The sequence below is a fragment of the Somniosus microcephalus genome, chromosome 2 (assembly GCF_052327205.1).
Source record: "Somniosus microcephalus isolate GS21.2 chromosome 2, FLI_Smic_1.0, whole genome shotgun sequence".
NCBI lineage: Eukaryota > Metazoa > Chordata > Chondrichthyes > Squaliformes > Somniosidae > Somniosus > Somniosus microcephalus.
Window position 1 is genome coordinate 146,759,690 of NC_140988.1, and position 16,387 is coordinate 146,776,076.

General features: G+C 49.9%; 1 protein-coding gene across 1 annotated transcript in view; it reads left to right on the plus strand.

The window, feature by feature from the left end:
- cfap299 (cilia and flagella associated protein 299) overlaps positions 1-16,387 on the plus strand; it is a 1,221,566-nt gene that overhangs the window by 707,271 nt on the left and 497,908 nt on the right. The gene's annotated exons all lie outside the window — the stretch shown is intronic.

Consider the following 16,387-nt stretch of genomic DNA (forward strand, 5'->3'; position numbering starts at 1 on the left):
TGACTAGATTTTCTATCTCCTCATCTAGCTTTGGCCACCAGAAGTAACTCCTAGCCAAGGCTTTCATACGCGAGACCCCAGGATGACACTGATGTAGTTGCTCTAGGATAGACTGTCGTGCTGACTGTGGAATAATCACTCGTGCTCCCCACAACACGCAACCATCCTGCACACTCAGCTCTGTTTTCCTGACACTGTAGAGTGTGAAGTCAACCCCTTCTGGATGCTGTGGCCACCCCCTCGCCACATATTCTCGAACTCTAGACAGTACTGGATCTTTACCGGTCCATGTTCTTACTTGCTCTGCAGTCACAAGGGCCGTGTCAGTGTCCTCCAACATCAACACTCTGTCCTCTAGAGCTGCACGGATAGGTGTGCCTGGCAGTGGAAGACGGCTCAAGGCATCTGCGTTCCCATGGTTCTTGCCCGCCTTGTAGACGATGACATACTCATATGCCCTCAACGTCACTGCCCACCTCTGGATCCGGGGTGATACCACCTGTGGAACTGCTTTCATTTCATTGAAAAGAGAGAGAAGAGGTTTATGATCGGTGCATATGGTGAACTTCCTGCCATATATGTACTTGTGCAACATCTGTAACCCAAACATTACTGCTAACCCCTCTTTGTCTAACTGGGAATAGTTTTTTCCGCTGGTGTTAGAGTTCGGTACATAAACCTTGTTGGTCTTTCAGTTCCATCTTCCATGCAGTGTGAAAGAACTGCCCCCACCCCGTAAGGTGAAGCGTCACAAGAGAGAATGATGTCTTTCTCTGCATTGTAGTGAACCAGCACATCCGACGACAGCATCAGTTTCTTGGACTGTTCAAATGAAACCCCCTGCTCCTCTCCCCACTGCCACTGTGTCTCCTTGCGCAGTAGTTTGTGAAGAGGTGCTAACACTGTTGACAAGTTTGGTAAAAACCTGTTATAATAGTTCAACAGTCCCAGGTAAGCTTTTAACTCAGCCACATTTGTAGGAGCAGGGGCATCCTGCAGTGCTTGTACCTTCTCCTTGAGTGGATGGAGCCCGGTGGCGTCCACCCTGTGTCCCAGGAACACTGCCTCATTCCCCAGGAAAGTGCACTTACTCCTCTTGAGCCGGAACCCTGCCCTCTCCAATCTGTGTAGTACCTCTCTCAGAGTGCTCAGATGCTCCTGATCGGTTCTTCCCGTCACCAGAATGTCATCCAGATAGATGGGAACATGTGGAATCCCTTGCAGTACACCTTCGATTGTCCTCTGGAAGATAGCTGGACTAGATGAGACACCAAACGGTAAGCGGTTATATGTAAACAAGCCCTTGTGTGTATTTATGGTGACATACTTCTTTGATTCGTCATCCAGTGTAATCTGCAAGTAGGCATGACTCATATCCAACTTTGTGAATTTCTTTCCTCCAGCCAGGTTTGCAAAGAGATCCTCTGTTTTGGGAATAGGATACTGCTCTAGTTTGGACACCCGATTGACTGTCAATTTATAGTCTCCACAGAGTCTTACCGAATTGTCCGGTTTTAAAACAGGTACTATGGGAGCTGCCCATTCCGAACATTTCACTGGCTCCAGTATGTTCTCTCTCAATAGACAGTCAAGCTCAGCCTCTACCTTTGTCTTCATGGCATAAGGCACAGGTCGTTGTTTAAAAAACCTTGGCGGTGCCTCCTTGTCTACATAAATCTTAGCTGGGGGCCATTAAATGTGTGAAGTTCCTCCTTGAACACATTCTGATGTTCCCTCAACACTTCTTGCAAAGTCAACTGTTTGCCCACATCTATTTGATGTACTGCTCCCCAGTCTAATTTAAGTTCTTTTATCCAGCCCCGACCTAACAGGTTTGGTCCGGTACCCGATACTATAACTACAGGTAGCTGTTCCACTGTGTCCCTGTGTTGCACAGTTACCTTAGCTGTACCTAATGTCGCTACTCGTTCACCTGTATATGTTTTAAGATGCAGGGAGCAAGGCTTTAACTCTGGAACTTTTGCACGGTTCCACAATTTTGAGTACTCTGCCTTGTTCATTATGGTCACGCCGCACCCTGTATCCACTTCAAAGTTCACCTTAGAGTCATTTACTGTCAGCTGCAATGTGATAGGAGCCACTTTTGGAATGTTCTCTAACATGCTATACATTATAAACATGTCCTCTTCTCCCTCAGCTTCCCCGCTGATGTGGTGTGCTCCATGTTTTTTCCCTTCTCTCCCTTGGTTTTGCTGTCCTCCCCCTTTTGGTTTGGATTCCTCCACAGGTGATTTCGCCCTGCAAGCTCGTTTTATGTGTCCTTGTTTCCCACACTTGTAGCACTTTTCCTCCAGAAACCGACATTCACTCACCAGGTGATCGCCCTTGCATCTATAACATGCCTTCACATGCTCACGTTGCGGTTTCTGACGCATGTTCAACTTGTGCACAACAACCTGACCTGTAACTTGTGTAGCATTAGCCCTGTCTGAACCCTGTATTTCTTTTACATCTCGGTTCGCTATCTCTATGGCTTGAGCAAGTTCCAATGCTTTTTCATAAGTAACCCCAGTCTCGGATAATAATCTACGCTGCATTCGGTCATCCATAATTCCGCAAACTAGCCTATCTCGCAGCATTTCCTTCAGGTTCTTCCCATAATTGCAATCTTGTGCTAATTTACGCAACACCGCTACATAGTCCATTACGCTCTCTCCCTCTTTTCTGTTCCTTGAATTAAACTTCATCCGCTGTACAATCTCACTAGGCTTAGGGTTGAAATGTCCTTTTAGCAAGGCCACTAAATCACCAAATGATTTGTCGCCAGGCTTTTCAGGACTGAGCAGATTCATCATCAAACTGTTGGTCTGGCTTCCCACTGAACTAAGCAGAATGGCTTTCCTTTTTCCGGCATCATTTATTTCATTTGCTTTGAAAAAATATCCCAACACTTCACAGTATTCCTCCCAAGTTTGTGCTTGAATATCAAAAGTGGAAACCGTTCCTACTGTGGCAGCCATGCTCTCTTCCAACTGGTAGCTAACCGTAGCTCATAATTTTGTTGTTTAAATGTCCCGGCAAACTTTTCTTCGTTATTTAGGGTCCTTTAGTTACCTCGTCACCAAATGTGATAAATCCATTAAGTGGAACAAGGGCTCAAAGAGGCGATATCGTAGAATTAACACGAATACTTTATTAAAAACTGGGAAACACATACATCAGGCCTGCATCCTGGCATTCGACCTTTGCTGACTTTAACAGGAAGTAAAACCCCCGACCTTAGCAGCAGCATTGGCTACAGCACCACCCGGTGGACAACCCCAACCATAACAACCCAGATCACTATAGGGTCTTTTTCCGAGTGGCAGGCAGTGACTAGTGGGGTACCGCAGGGATCGGTCCTTGGACCCCAGCTATTCACAATATATGTTAAGGATCTAGACAAGGGAACTAGATGTAATATCTCCAAATTTGCAGACGACACAAAGCTGGGTGGGCGTGTGTGCTGTGAGGAGGATGCCGAGAAACTCCCGGATGATTTGGATAGGTTGGGTGATTGGGCAAAAGCATGGCAGATGCAATATAACATGGATAAATGTGAGGTTATCCACTTTGGTGTCAAAAACAGGAAGGCAGATTATTATCTGAACGGCAATAGATTGGGAGAAGGGGAAGTGCAACGAGTCCTGGGTGTACTTGTGCACCAGTCGCTGAAGGTAAGCATGCAGGTGCAGCAGGCAGTTAAGAAGGCAAATGGTATGTTGGCCTTCATAGCGAGAGGGTTCGAGTACAGGAACAAGAATGTCTTGCTGCAGTTGTAATGGGCCTTGGTGAGACCACATCTTGAGTATTGTGTGCAGTTTTGGTCGCCTTATCTGAGGAAGGATGTTCTTGCCATAGAAGGAGTTCAGTGAAGATTCACCAGGCTGATACCTGGGATGGCAGGAATGACGTATGAGGAGAGATTGAGATGATTGGACTTGTACTCGCTGGAGTTTAGAAGAATGAGAGGGGTCTCATTGAAACTTATAAAATTCTAACAGGATTAGACAGACTAGATTCAGGAAGGATGTTCCCGATGGTCGGGGAGTCCAGAACCAGGGGTCACAGTCTAAGGATAAGGGGTAGGCCATTTAGGACAGAAATGAGGAGGAATTTCTTCACCCAGAGAGTGGTGAACCTGTGGAATTCTACCACAGAAGGCAGTAGAGGCCAATTCATTAAATATATTCAAGAAGGAGTTGGATATATTTCTTAAGGCTAAAGGGATCAAAGGGTATGGGGAGAAAGCAGGGACCGGGTGCTGAAATTGGATGATCAGCCATGATCGCATTGAATGGCGGAGCAGGCTCGAGGGGCCGAATGGCCTACTCCTGCTCCTAACTTCTATGTTTCTATGTTTCTAGGGCTGGGAGTGTGGGGTGATTTCAGGGCTGGGAGTGTGGGATGAGTTCAGGGCTCGGAGTGTGCGTTGAGTTCAGCGCTCGGAGTGTGGTGTGAGTTCAGGGTTTGGAGTCTGGTGTGACTTCAGGGCTTGGAGTGTGGGGTGAGTTCAGGGCTGGGATTGTGGGATGAGTTCAGGGCTGGGAGTGTGGGATGAGTTCAGGGCTTGGAGTGTGGGGTGAGTTCAGGGCTCGGAGTGTGGGGTGAGTTCAGGGCTCGGAGTCTGGGGTGAGTTCAGGCATTGGAGTGTGGGGTGAGTTCAGGGCTGGGATTGTGGGGTGAGTTCAGGTCTCGGAGAGTGGGGTGCATTCAGGGCATGGAGTGTGGGGTGAGTTCAGGGCTCGGAGTGTCGTGTGAGTTCAGGGCTCGGAGTTTGGGGTGAGTTCAGGGCTGGGAGTGTGGGGTGAGTTCAGGGCTCGGAGTGTGGGATGATTTCAGAGCTGGGAGTGTCGGGTGAGTTCAGGGCTCGGAGTGTGGGGTGATTTCAGGGCTTGGAGTGTGGGGAGAGTTCAGGGAGAGGACAGACATAGCGAGGGTCTCTTTCTTCAGTTAAACTTAGAGTCGTCAAGATGTGCAGACACGACTCGTCGGAGGAGGAGCTTCCAGTGCGCATGTGCTGCCGCGTCCCCTACCAGCTAACGATGAGCGGCAGATTTGGCGGATTTTGGAAAAGTGGTTCACGGAGCCAAATCAGGAGAGAGCCACAGACAGACGTTAGATTGGCTTTGAGACACAAGAGGGGAGCAGATCTGCATTAGACATAGAGCAGCAGTCACGGCAGCTTTTTTTATACTGCCCCGGTTCAGGGTTGCAGCCTACTGCCAGGCTGCAGTAATCCTGAGCGAGCTCTCCTCGGGCCCCCCCTTGCAAAGCTCAGACAAATGTGCAGCTCAAGCTCCAGCGGGCCGGATAGAATGAACTTATGGGCTGGATACGGCTTTGCCCACTCCTACCTTAGGCGGTACATTGGTGTGCAGCCCTCAACAGCTCACCAAAATTTGTTAAGTGGCCCTCTAGCCCAAATAATTGTACACTCCTGACCTAGAAGGGCAAGGGCAGCAGGTGCATAGGAATACCACCATATGCAAGTTCTCCTCCAAGTCACACACCATCCTGACTTCGAAATATATCGCCGTTCCTTCAGCGTCGCTGGATCAAAATCCTGGAACTCCCTACGTGCTAGCACTGTGGGATTATCTTCATGACACAGACCGTAGCGATTCAAGAAGGTGACTCACCACCACCTTCTCAACAGCAATTAGGGATTGGCAATAAATGCTGGACTTGCCAGCGATGCCCACATCCCATATGGCATTGTGGTCTCGAGTGTGGTTTAATAGAAGCTTCTAAATCTGCATTGTCATCGGATGATGTGAACGTTACACTAAAAGAGGAGAGGGAATTTATGGGCAGGATAGTAATAGAGAAGACGTGCTAAAATGTTTAGCAGAACTGAAAGTTGGTAAGTCACCTGGTCCGGAAGGAATGCATTCTAGGTTGCTGAAGGAAGCAAAGTTAAAATTGCTGGGGCATTGCTCACAATCTTTCAATCCTGATTTGATACAGGAGTAGTGCCGGAGGATTGGAGGGTTGCTAATGTTATACGACTATTCAAGAAAAGGGGAGAGGGATAAACTGGGAAACTACAAGCCAGTCAGCCGAACATCAGTGATGGGGAAATTATTGGCAACCATTATCAGCGACAAAGTAAACTTTCATTTGGAAAGGCATGAGTTAATCAAGGAGAGCCAGCATGAATTTTCTAAAGGCAAATTGAGTCTGACTGACGTGATTGAATTCTTTGATGAGGTAACAGAGAAGGTTGATCAAGGTAGTAGTACATAGATGTTATATATATGGAGCTAGAAATTCATCTGTTGAGCACCACTCCATAGCGCCATAAAATGGCTCACCTGATGGTGGGTCCCACAATGGCCGCCATATTCCTCTCCCCCTTTGTGCTGCTGATAACTGGTACCATCCTGAAAGAAAAATTGGCGGCATGGTGACATCAATCGGTGTGCAACGCCGACTTAATGTCACCAACGTGAACTTCGACCCACTTGGTCCTAAGCACGCCAGGTTAAGCAGGCTGACAGTGGCGATGTCTGGACCTCGTAAAGGGACACACAAGGAACATGCTGCAAATACTCAGCCAGTCATGCAACATCCGTGGAGAGAAAAACAGAGTTCACGTCTCAGGTCGAGATGCTGCCTGACCAGCTGAGTATTTCCAGCATTTTATGCTGTCATTTCACATTTACAGCATCTGCTTGCAGAGGGAAGAGGAAGACACAGAAGAGGAAGAAGCAGAAGAGGATGAAGCAGAAGAGGAAGAATCAGGCGTGAGGATGCATCCTAGACAGACCCTTTGTGGCCAGGATATCCGGGATGGAATCATACGCCTGCGGTCCCAGTGACTACAATCCCAATTCCCCTTTCAACATTAGTCTCACAGCTTACCTTCCATCTGTTACTGACCATCACAACATCTGCTTGGCAACGATGCTGAAATAAAAGCCACCATAAAGCAAACTTTCCAATCCACCTACATATGTCTCGCCATCCGATGTGACATCAAGAAATCAACTCATCCACTCGTATGCATTGTCTTAGTGACTGTGTGCCTTTGCCTATTCTACTGATGTCAAGCATGTAAGGTTCTCAAAATTCCCACATTCCCCCAAGGTTATTAATAAAAGGGGCCCTGTACGGACAATTTAAAAAGAGTACCCAAAAGATGGCGTCCGCACCTCGTGACCAAAAGCCTGTGAGATTTTAAAAGCTTAGACTCTGCAGCACAGAACAGGCTGCTTTGGGAAATCGAAACTTAAAATGCATTTCTGTGAAAAGGACTTTGTGTTTGAAGGGCCAGACAGCTAAGCAAACATTGAATATGCATTACGTCAGATCAAAACAGATCAACCCAGTTAGGCCTAAGCACAAGGCCATTAGTTTGTCCGCATAAATAATCGGAAACAGCTTAAGGAAGCCATCAAGGCTACACAGGCCGATTAAAATGCATTAATGACAATACAGCCTGGACATCGGGCCATTAGGTGCGATAAACGGCCATCTAAAGCTAGTTAGTTTAGATTGGTATAATTGTTTAAAACAGCCCGCCAAAAGTTAAACAATGGACTGACCTGATTTGGCACGCAGATAGGAGATGAAGGAACGGGTATAATTATAGGCCCTCAGTAGCAATCTCTCTCTCTTGCCCCTTACTCCTGCTCTACTCTCGTGGCTCCGGCCTCTTGGGCTGCTGCCGCTCGTGCCCTGGCCTCGTGGCGGGTTCTCTTCTCGCTCCCACATTAAGTGGCAACCAAGGACATCCATACCAAGCGCGGAGAGGGGAATGAGACCCGAGTCCAAAGTTATACAGGACACACGGGCCACCAAAAGGGGCAGACGAAACGAGACGAGATAAGGCGAGATGAAGAAGAAGGCAAAGACCCGACAAGAGCAGAGAAGGGCAGCAGAAGACGCATTAATTAAGACCGAGCGCCTAGTTATAAGCTGGCGCTTGGGGGAAGAAAATATATGGACAGTGAGACTAAGTTGGTTAGTTAAACACTGCGAATGAGCTGGCATTAAATGCAGGTGTCCACGCCATAACGAATATACCGGCGTTCCAAGAATGGGTAGGAAAATCTAAGCAGTGAAGACTGCCAACCGTCTCGCTGACGTAACGTTACCGCCGATGACTGCCCGAGGGAGAAGAAGAAGAGAACCCATTGCGATGAGACGACGATGGTAGCGGAGGAGAAGAAAGGTGTGTCACAGCAACAGCTCCAGCACCGCGCCCTGAGACCACGTGGCGACGGGGTACCCCAAAGGACAGGAGACCAGACCTCAAAACTCGCAATTGCTAAAACAACAGGCTTTGCTTTGGATTGGTGAGCATGAATTCCTGGCCCCTCATAGCTTAATCTAGTTTGGTATAGAGGTGGGATAAGGATAAGGGGATTGTTAAAGTAGTTGTTTTTCCCTCGATGTGCCGTGTGTTCCCCATTCCCTGTATAAGTATAATTATTGTTATATGCCTTTAATTTTTCTACCAGTAATTTCTCATAAGACTGTGTTTTCGTTTCAGTTTTAATAAAATCTTGGTTTTCTTACACCAAACCACCTGTCTACTCGAGTTTTATGTATCGCTGCCTGTACCTAAGTCCGGTGTCTAGAACCCAGGGGCGTGGGAGCGATTCGAACCGCTCACAGGCAGTCAGGGGCATAACTGACTGGGTGCACGTGCCACCTGCCACACCCTACAAGCAGTACTACCCCAGTGGCTGCAGCATTGCTGGTGGAAGACGACTGACTTTCAGTGGGGACATTGAAAATGGCCTTGCTGGTAGACCTTGAGGAGCTGGTGGCTGGGAGAGTCAAATCAAGTGACTGTGTTTCTTCTTCTTCTTCACTCTCCTCTTCCTTTTCTTGGCCAACCACCGGCTGGCTGCATTTCTTGGATGTGTGAAATGAAGGCAAATGGGTGGAATTGTGGTGATAGGAGGGTGAGGAAGCATGAGGTGCCTGCCAGAAGGATAACATGAGGATACCAGCATCCTTTCAGCCCCACCACTGGCCAAAGGCTGAGCCATGCCCCTGCCAAGAATGGCCTGCACCATCTCCATGGGGGTGAGGTGAGGCTAGGAATGGAAGATGTGCCTTGGGATTGGTGTAGAATGTTGGTAGGTGAGTGATTGGGGATCGTGCATTGAGCAGTGTGTGACGTTAATGGTGTAGTTGGTAGGAGATGGCTTTTGAAGGTGTACTCACTGACCTTGACCACTGGTCTGAGGTCATGAAGCTTTTTTGGGCACTGCAGCCAGATGGTGGGGGCGACACTGCTGGCAGTGACAACCTCGGTGATGTACTCCCACATCCTTCTTTCTGGAGGCCCTCCTGGCCCTTGTGGGTAGAGGGCCTGTCTTGCAGTGTTGACTCCCCGCAAAAAACTGGAGTGCTGCATGCGAGATGCTGGGTGCCCCTTAACTGGCTTGCTGAGCCATTTGTGTTACTGCTGAGGCAGTTTTCCCATTTTTTGAGGTTAGGAAGGTAATTCAGCTTTTTAAAGGCACTAAGGGCTGAAAACTACATTGTTTCACTTCATTTTATTTTGTATTGCTTCAGTGTGCCTGGCCCCTTTAATTCTCAGATAGAAGCATAGAAAAATAGGAGCAGGAGTAGGCCATTCGGCCCTTCAAACCTGCTCCGACAGTCAATATGATCATGGCTGATCCTCTATCTCAATACCATATTCCCGCTCTCTCCCCATACCCCTTGATGCCTTTTGTGTCTAGAAATCTATCTATCTCTTTCTTAAATATATTCAGTGACTTGGTCTCCACGGTGTGGAGATGCCGGAGTTGGACTGGGGTGGACAAATGTAAGAAATCACACAACACCAGGTTATAGTCCAACAGCTTTATTTGAAATCACAAGCTTTCGGAGCGCTGCCCCTTCTTCAGGTGAAGTGGAGAAATGCATAAAGACACAGCTTATATAGTCAGAGAATCATGTCAGATGTTTACAGGTAACCTTTCCAACTGCCATTTATCGCACCTCGGCAGAGAGATAATCACAGCAGTCAAAGGTGTGAATGGTGTCCAAACAGGTCAGTCAGGGAAACATTACATCAAAGAACAATGAGGTGGGGTCACAAGGGGTCAAATATTGCAGATGCTGGGGTCTGTATGAAAAACAAAAAAACAGACAAAAAACATTTTTTTTGGCTGGAAATCACAGCAGGTCCAGCCGCATCTGTGTAGAGAGAACAATCCAATGTCGACTCGAGTCTGGATGACCCTGCATCAGGTGGGGTTACATGTAGCGTGACATGAACCCAAGATCTCGGTTAAGGCCGTCCTCATGGGTGCGGAACTTGGCTATCAGTTTCTGCTCGACGATTTTGTGTTGTCGTGTGTCTCGAAGGCCACCTTGGAGAATGCTTACCCGAAGATCGGAGGCTGAATGTCCCTGACTGCTGAAGTGTTCCCCGACTGGGAGGGAACACTCCTGCCTGGTGATTGTTGCGCGGTGTCCGTTCATCCGTTGTCGCAGTGTCTGCATGGTCTCGCCGATGTACCATGCTCCGGGGCATCCTTTCCTGCAACGTATGAGGTAGACAACGTTGGCCGAGTCACATGAGTATGTACCATGTACCTGGTGGGTGGTGTCCTCACGTGTGATGATGGTATCTGTGTTGATGATCTGGCATGTCTTGCAGAGGTTGCTGTGGCAGGGTTGTGTGGTGTCGTGGTCGCTGTTCTCCTGGAAGCTGGGTAATTTGCTGCGAACGATGGTCTGTTTGAGGTTAGGCGGCTGTTTGAAAGCGAGTAGTGGAGGCGTGGGGATGGCCTTAGCGAGGTGTTCGTCGTCATCGATGACATGTTGAAGGCTGCGAAGAACATGGCGTAGTTTCTCCGCTCCGGGGAAGTACTGGACGACGAAGGGTACTCTGTTGGTTGTGTCCCGTGTTTGTCTTCTGAGGAGGTCTATGCGATTTTTCGCTGTGGCCCGTCGGAACTGTCGATCGACGAGTCGAGCGTCATATCCCGTTCTTACAAGGGCGTCTTTCAGTGTCTGTAGGTGTCCATCGCGTTCCTCCTCGTCTGAGCAGATCCTGTGTATTCGCAGGGCTTGTCCATAGGGGATGGCTTCTTTAACGTGGTTAGGGTGGAAGCTGGAGAAGTGAAGCATCGTGAGGTTGTCCGTGGGCTTGCGGTAGAGTGAAGTGCTGAGGTGTCCGTCTTTGATGGAGATTCGTGTGTCCAGGAATGAGACTGATTCTGAGGAGTAGTCCATGGTGAGTTTGATGGTGGGATGGAACTTGTTGATGTTATCGTGTAGTCTTTTCAGTGATTCTTCGCTGTGGGTCCATAGGAAGAAAATGTCGTCGATGTATCTGGTGTATAGCGTTGGTTGGAGATCCTGTGCAGCGAAGAAGTCTCGCTCGAACTTGTGCATGAAGATGTTTGCGTATTGGGGTGCGAATTTGGTCCCCATGGCTGTTCCGTGTGTTTGGGTAAAGAACTGGTTGTCGAAGGTGAAGACATTGTGGTCAAGGATGAAGCGGATGAGTTGTAGGATGGCATCTGGAGATTGGCTGTTGTTGGTGTTGAGTACTGAGGCTGTCGCAGCGATGCCGTCATCGTGGGGGATACTGGTGTAGAGTGCCGAGACGTCCATCGTGGCGAGGAGTGTTCCTGGTTCAACTGGTCCGTGGGTGCTGAGCTTCTGTAAGAAGTCTGTAGTGTCGCGACAGAAGCTGGGGGTTCCCTGTACGATGGGTTTCAGGATGCCCTCGACATATCCAGAGAGGTTCTCACACAGGGTTCCGTTGCCTGATGCGATAGGACGTCCAGGTGTGTTGGCCCATGAGGACGGCCTTAACCGAGATCTTGGGTTCATGTCACGCTACATGTAACCCCACCTGATGCAGGGTCATCCAGACTCGAGTCGACATTGGCTTGTTCTCTCTACACAGATGCGGCTGGACCTGCTGTGATTTCCAGCCAAAAAAAAATGTTTTTTGTCTGTTTTTTTGTTTTTCATACAGACCCCAGCATCTGCAATATTTGACCCCTTGTGACCCCACCTCATTGTTTTTTGATGTAATGTTTCCCTGACTGACCTGTTTGGACACCATTCACACCTTTGACTGCTGTGATTATCTCTCTGCCGAGGTGCGATAAATGGCAGTTGGAAAGGTTACCTGTAAACATCTGACATGATTCTCTGACTATATAAGCTGTGTCTTTATGCATTTCTCCACTTCACCTGAAGAAGGGGCAGCGCTCCGAAAGCTTGTGATTTCAAATAAAGCTGTTGGACTATAACCTGGTGTTGTGTGATTTCTTACATTGGTCTCCACAGCCTTCTGTGGCAGAGAATTCCACAGGTTCACCACCCTCTGAGTGAAGAACTTTCTCCTCATCTCAGTCCTAAATGTCCTACCCTGTATCCTGAGACTGTGACTCTTCATTCTAGACCCCCCGGCCAGGGGAAACATTCTCCCTGCATCCAGTCTGTCTAGCCCTGTCAGAATTTTATACGTTTCAATGAGATCCCCTCTCATTCTTCTAAACTCTAGTGAATACAGGTCTAGTCGACCCAATCTCTCCAAATACGACAGTCCTGCCATCCCAGGAATCAGTCTGGTGAACCTTCACTGCACTTCCTCTATGGCAAATATATCCTTTCTTAGGTAAGCAAACCGAAACTGCACACAGCACTCCAGGTATGGTCTCACCAAGGCCCTGTATAACTGTAGTAAGACATCCTTGCTCCTGTACTCAAATCCTCTTGCAATGAAGGCCAACATACCATTTGCCTTCCTAACTGCTTGCTGCACCTGCATGTTTGCTTTCAGTGATTGGTGTACAAGGACACCCAGGTCCCTCTGTACATCAACATTTCCCAATCTATCACCATTTAAATCACCTTTCTGTTTTTCCTACCGAAATGGATAACTTCACATTTATCCACATTATACTGCACCTGCCATGTATTTGCCCACTCACTCAACTTGTCTAAATCACCTTGACACCTTAAACTTTTGTGACTGGAGGCCTGTGTCCAGTGGGGTACCTCAGGGATCGGTGCTGGGTCCCTTGCTGTTTGTGATCTACATAAATGATTTGGAGGAGAATGTAAAAGGTATGATCAGTAAGTTCGCAGATGACATGAAAATTGGTGGGGTGGTAAATTGCGAGGAGGAAAGCCTCAGGCTACAGGACGATATAAACGGGTTGGTCAGATGGGCGGAAAAGTGGCAAATGGAAATTAACCCTGAAAAGTGCGAGGTGATGCATTTTGGACGGACAAATAAGGCAAGGGAATACACAATGAGTGGTAGGACCCTAGGAAGTACAGAGGGTCAGAGGGACCTTGGTGTACATGTACATAGATCCCTGAAGGCAGCGGAACAGGTAGATAAGGTGGTTAAAAAGGCATATGGGATACTTGCCTTCATTAGCCGAGGCATAGAGTATAAGAGCAGGGAGGTTATGATGGAGCTGTACAAAATGCTGGTAAGGCCACAGCTGGAGTACTGTGTGCAGTTCTGGTCACCTCACTATAGGAAGGATGTGATTGCTTTGGAGGGGGTGCAGAGGAGATTCACCAGGATGTTACCTGGGATGGAGCGCCTCAGCTATGAAGAAAGACTAAACAGGCTGGGGTTGTTTTCCTTGGAGCAAAGAAGGCTGAGGGGGGACCTGATTGAGGTGTACAAAATGATGAGGGGCATAGATAGGGTAGATAAAGAGGAACTTTTCCCCTTAGTAGGGGGGTCAATAACAAGGGGGCATAGATTCAAGGTAAGGGGCAGGAGGTTTAGAGGGGATTTGAGGAGGAACTTTTTCACCCAGAGGGTGGTTGGAGTCTGGAACTCGCTGCCTGAAAGGGTGGTAGAGGAAGGAACCCTCACAACATTCAAGAAGCATTTGGATGAGCACTTGAAATGCCATTGCATACAAGGCTATGGACCAAATGCTGGAAAATGGGATTAGATTGGACAGGGCTTGATGGACGGCGCAGACACGATGGGCCGAAGGGCCTCTTTCTGTGCTGTATAACTCTATGGGCTAGAAATTCAGCAGGCTTTGCGCCCAGTTTTCGCCCAAAGAGGGCTTTTGCGCCACTTGCTGAGCTTTCGCCGATATTCAGCGCTGCGGTAATGGCGGCATTAGCCAGTAGCGCTGCGCCGCCACCGATGACGTCATCGGTGTACGCAGTGCCTCGCTACCGCCCCGCTACCGGCCCGACCGCCATATTTAGTTGCGGCTGCCTCTTCCGCAGCGGCCGCAAACAGCGATCAGAAAACGGGGCCGTCCTGTAGCGTTAGTGGGGCGAGTTAAGGCGGAGGTGCGGTCGGCCGCTTTTTCGGCGGCCGCCTGCCCGCACCTCCTTCCCCGGCCTCCTCCACCCCCCCCCCGTGGCATTGCCAGCTGTTTTCCGGGAGCCCGGCACTTCTCCGTGGTGCCGGGCTCATTTGCCGGCACTAGCGAGCGGCGATCTCGCTGTTGCAGGCACCTCCCCCTTAAGAGAGGGAGGAAGGCCTGCAGTACCGCAGCCTGCCGCTCCGCAGCGGGTGGCGCTGCGGCACCTAGTGCGCCGATATTCAGTTTCAGCGCCCCAAGCGGGGGCGCCGAAACCCTTGAATAGCGGCCGCCTTCGAGTTGGGGTGCTGAAACTGAATTTCCGGCGGGCGCAAGTGGCTCTGCGCGCAGCGGTACTTTCTGGGCGCGAGCGAGCTGGCCGCCCCAAACTGAATTTCTAGGCCTATGACCCTATGGGCTAGAAATTCAGTTGGTTGCGCCAGCCGTTAGCACCTTAGGAGGAGTAGATGTCGAGCGCTAGGCGCTTAGCGCCCGGGCGCAGCGCGATCTGCGCCTCGCCCCAACTTCAGTAGACATTTAGCGCCGGCGCAAAGTCTTTGCGCGCGCTCAGCTGCGCGCGCAGATCATGACGTCATTTCCTCGTGCAACGCCCTTTGTGCGCCCCCAACCGGAACTTCAGTCGCGCCGGTCCATTGTGCGCCTGGCGGCCCTCGCGACTGTTGAGTGGAACGGTGCTCAGCCGATGCAGGCCGCGGGGAGCGCAAATTAAAGGGCACTTCACCTGCACTATAAAAGGCTGCCATTTTGCAGCACTCATTCTTGTGATACGGATCTTTGGAGAGAGACCAAGGTAGAGAGCTTACTGCTTTGGCCCAACACTAGGACAGGTACTTCTGGCTTCAGGCCACAGCTTTGCAATTGTCTTTGCCTTCATTCATATCTCATTGTTTGCCAGCATATTATGGGGGCTGCAATGGGTGTCAACGCTGGCTTTCACAATTACATCCAAAGGGCTCACAGACGCCGTGAGAGAGTGCGAGCCCTGGCTAGACGGAGAGGGGGCAACAGGCGTCGCCAAGGGAGGCCTTACCCACCCAGGGTCTACCGCCAGCAGTTCTCCTATCTCAGCATGTCTGACGACCAGTGTGTTAGGAGGCTGTGATTCCGAAGGGAGGTGGTCACAGAGATCTGCCAGCTGCTTCGGAGAGATCTGCAGCCACAGCTGAGGTGCAGGACGTCTCTGTCGGTGGCAGTGAAGGTGACGGTGGCTCTCAACTTCTATGCCACCGGCTCCTTCCAATCCGCTGCTGGGGAAATTGCTAACATCTCCCAGTTCGCCGTGCATTGCTGCATCCGCCAGGTGACCAATGCCCTTTTCAGAAGGAGACGTCAGTTCATCTCCTTCCCCATGACCCTGGACAAGCAGCAACAACGTGCAATGGGATTTGGAAGAATAGCGGGCTTCCCCATGGTGCAGGGCGCCATTGACTGCACGCATGTGGCTTTGCGGGCACCTGTGGAGAATGCCGAGGATTACCGCAACCGGAAGGGCTACCATTCCCTCAACGTACAGCTGGTGTGTGACCACAGGCAGCTCATCCTAGCTGTCAATGCCCGCTTTCCAGGCAGCAGCCACGATGCCTTCATCCTGCAACAGACTACTGTGGCTGACATGTTCCAGGCACAGCCTCACCCACGAGGATGGCTTATCGGGGACAAAGGCTATCCTTTGTGTACCTGGCTCATGACCCCGCTCCGCGCGCCCAGGACCCCTGCTGAAGAGGCATACAACGAGTGCCATCAAGCGACCAGGAACATCATCGAACAAACAATCGGCGTCCTGAAGCAACGGTTCCGCTGCCTGGATCGTTCCGGCGGAGCCCTGCAGTATTCGCCGGAGCGAGTCTCCCATTTCGTGGTCGTTTGCTGCATGCTGCACAACCTGGCTATCCGCAGGACTCAGGCATTGCCACCACAGATTGGAGCACCACCTCAGGAGGAGGAGCAGGAGGAGCAGGAGGAGGAGGACCAGCCCAGGAGGGAGGCACAAGGTCCAAGGGCCGCCCGTCGGCGGCTTATTGAACGTAGGTTCTAGGCCCCCTCTCAGGGAATGGCTTGTGCCAATGAAAGAATATGAA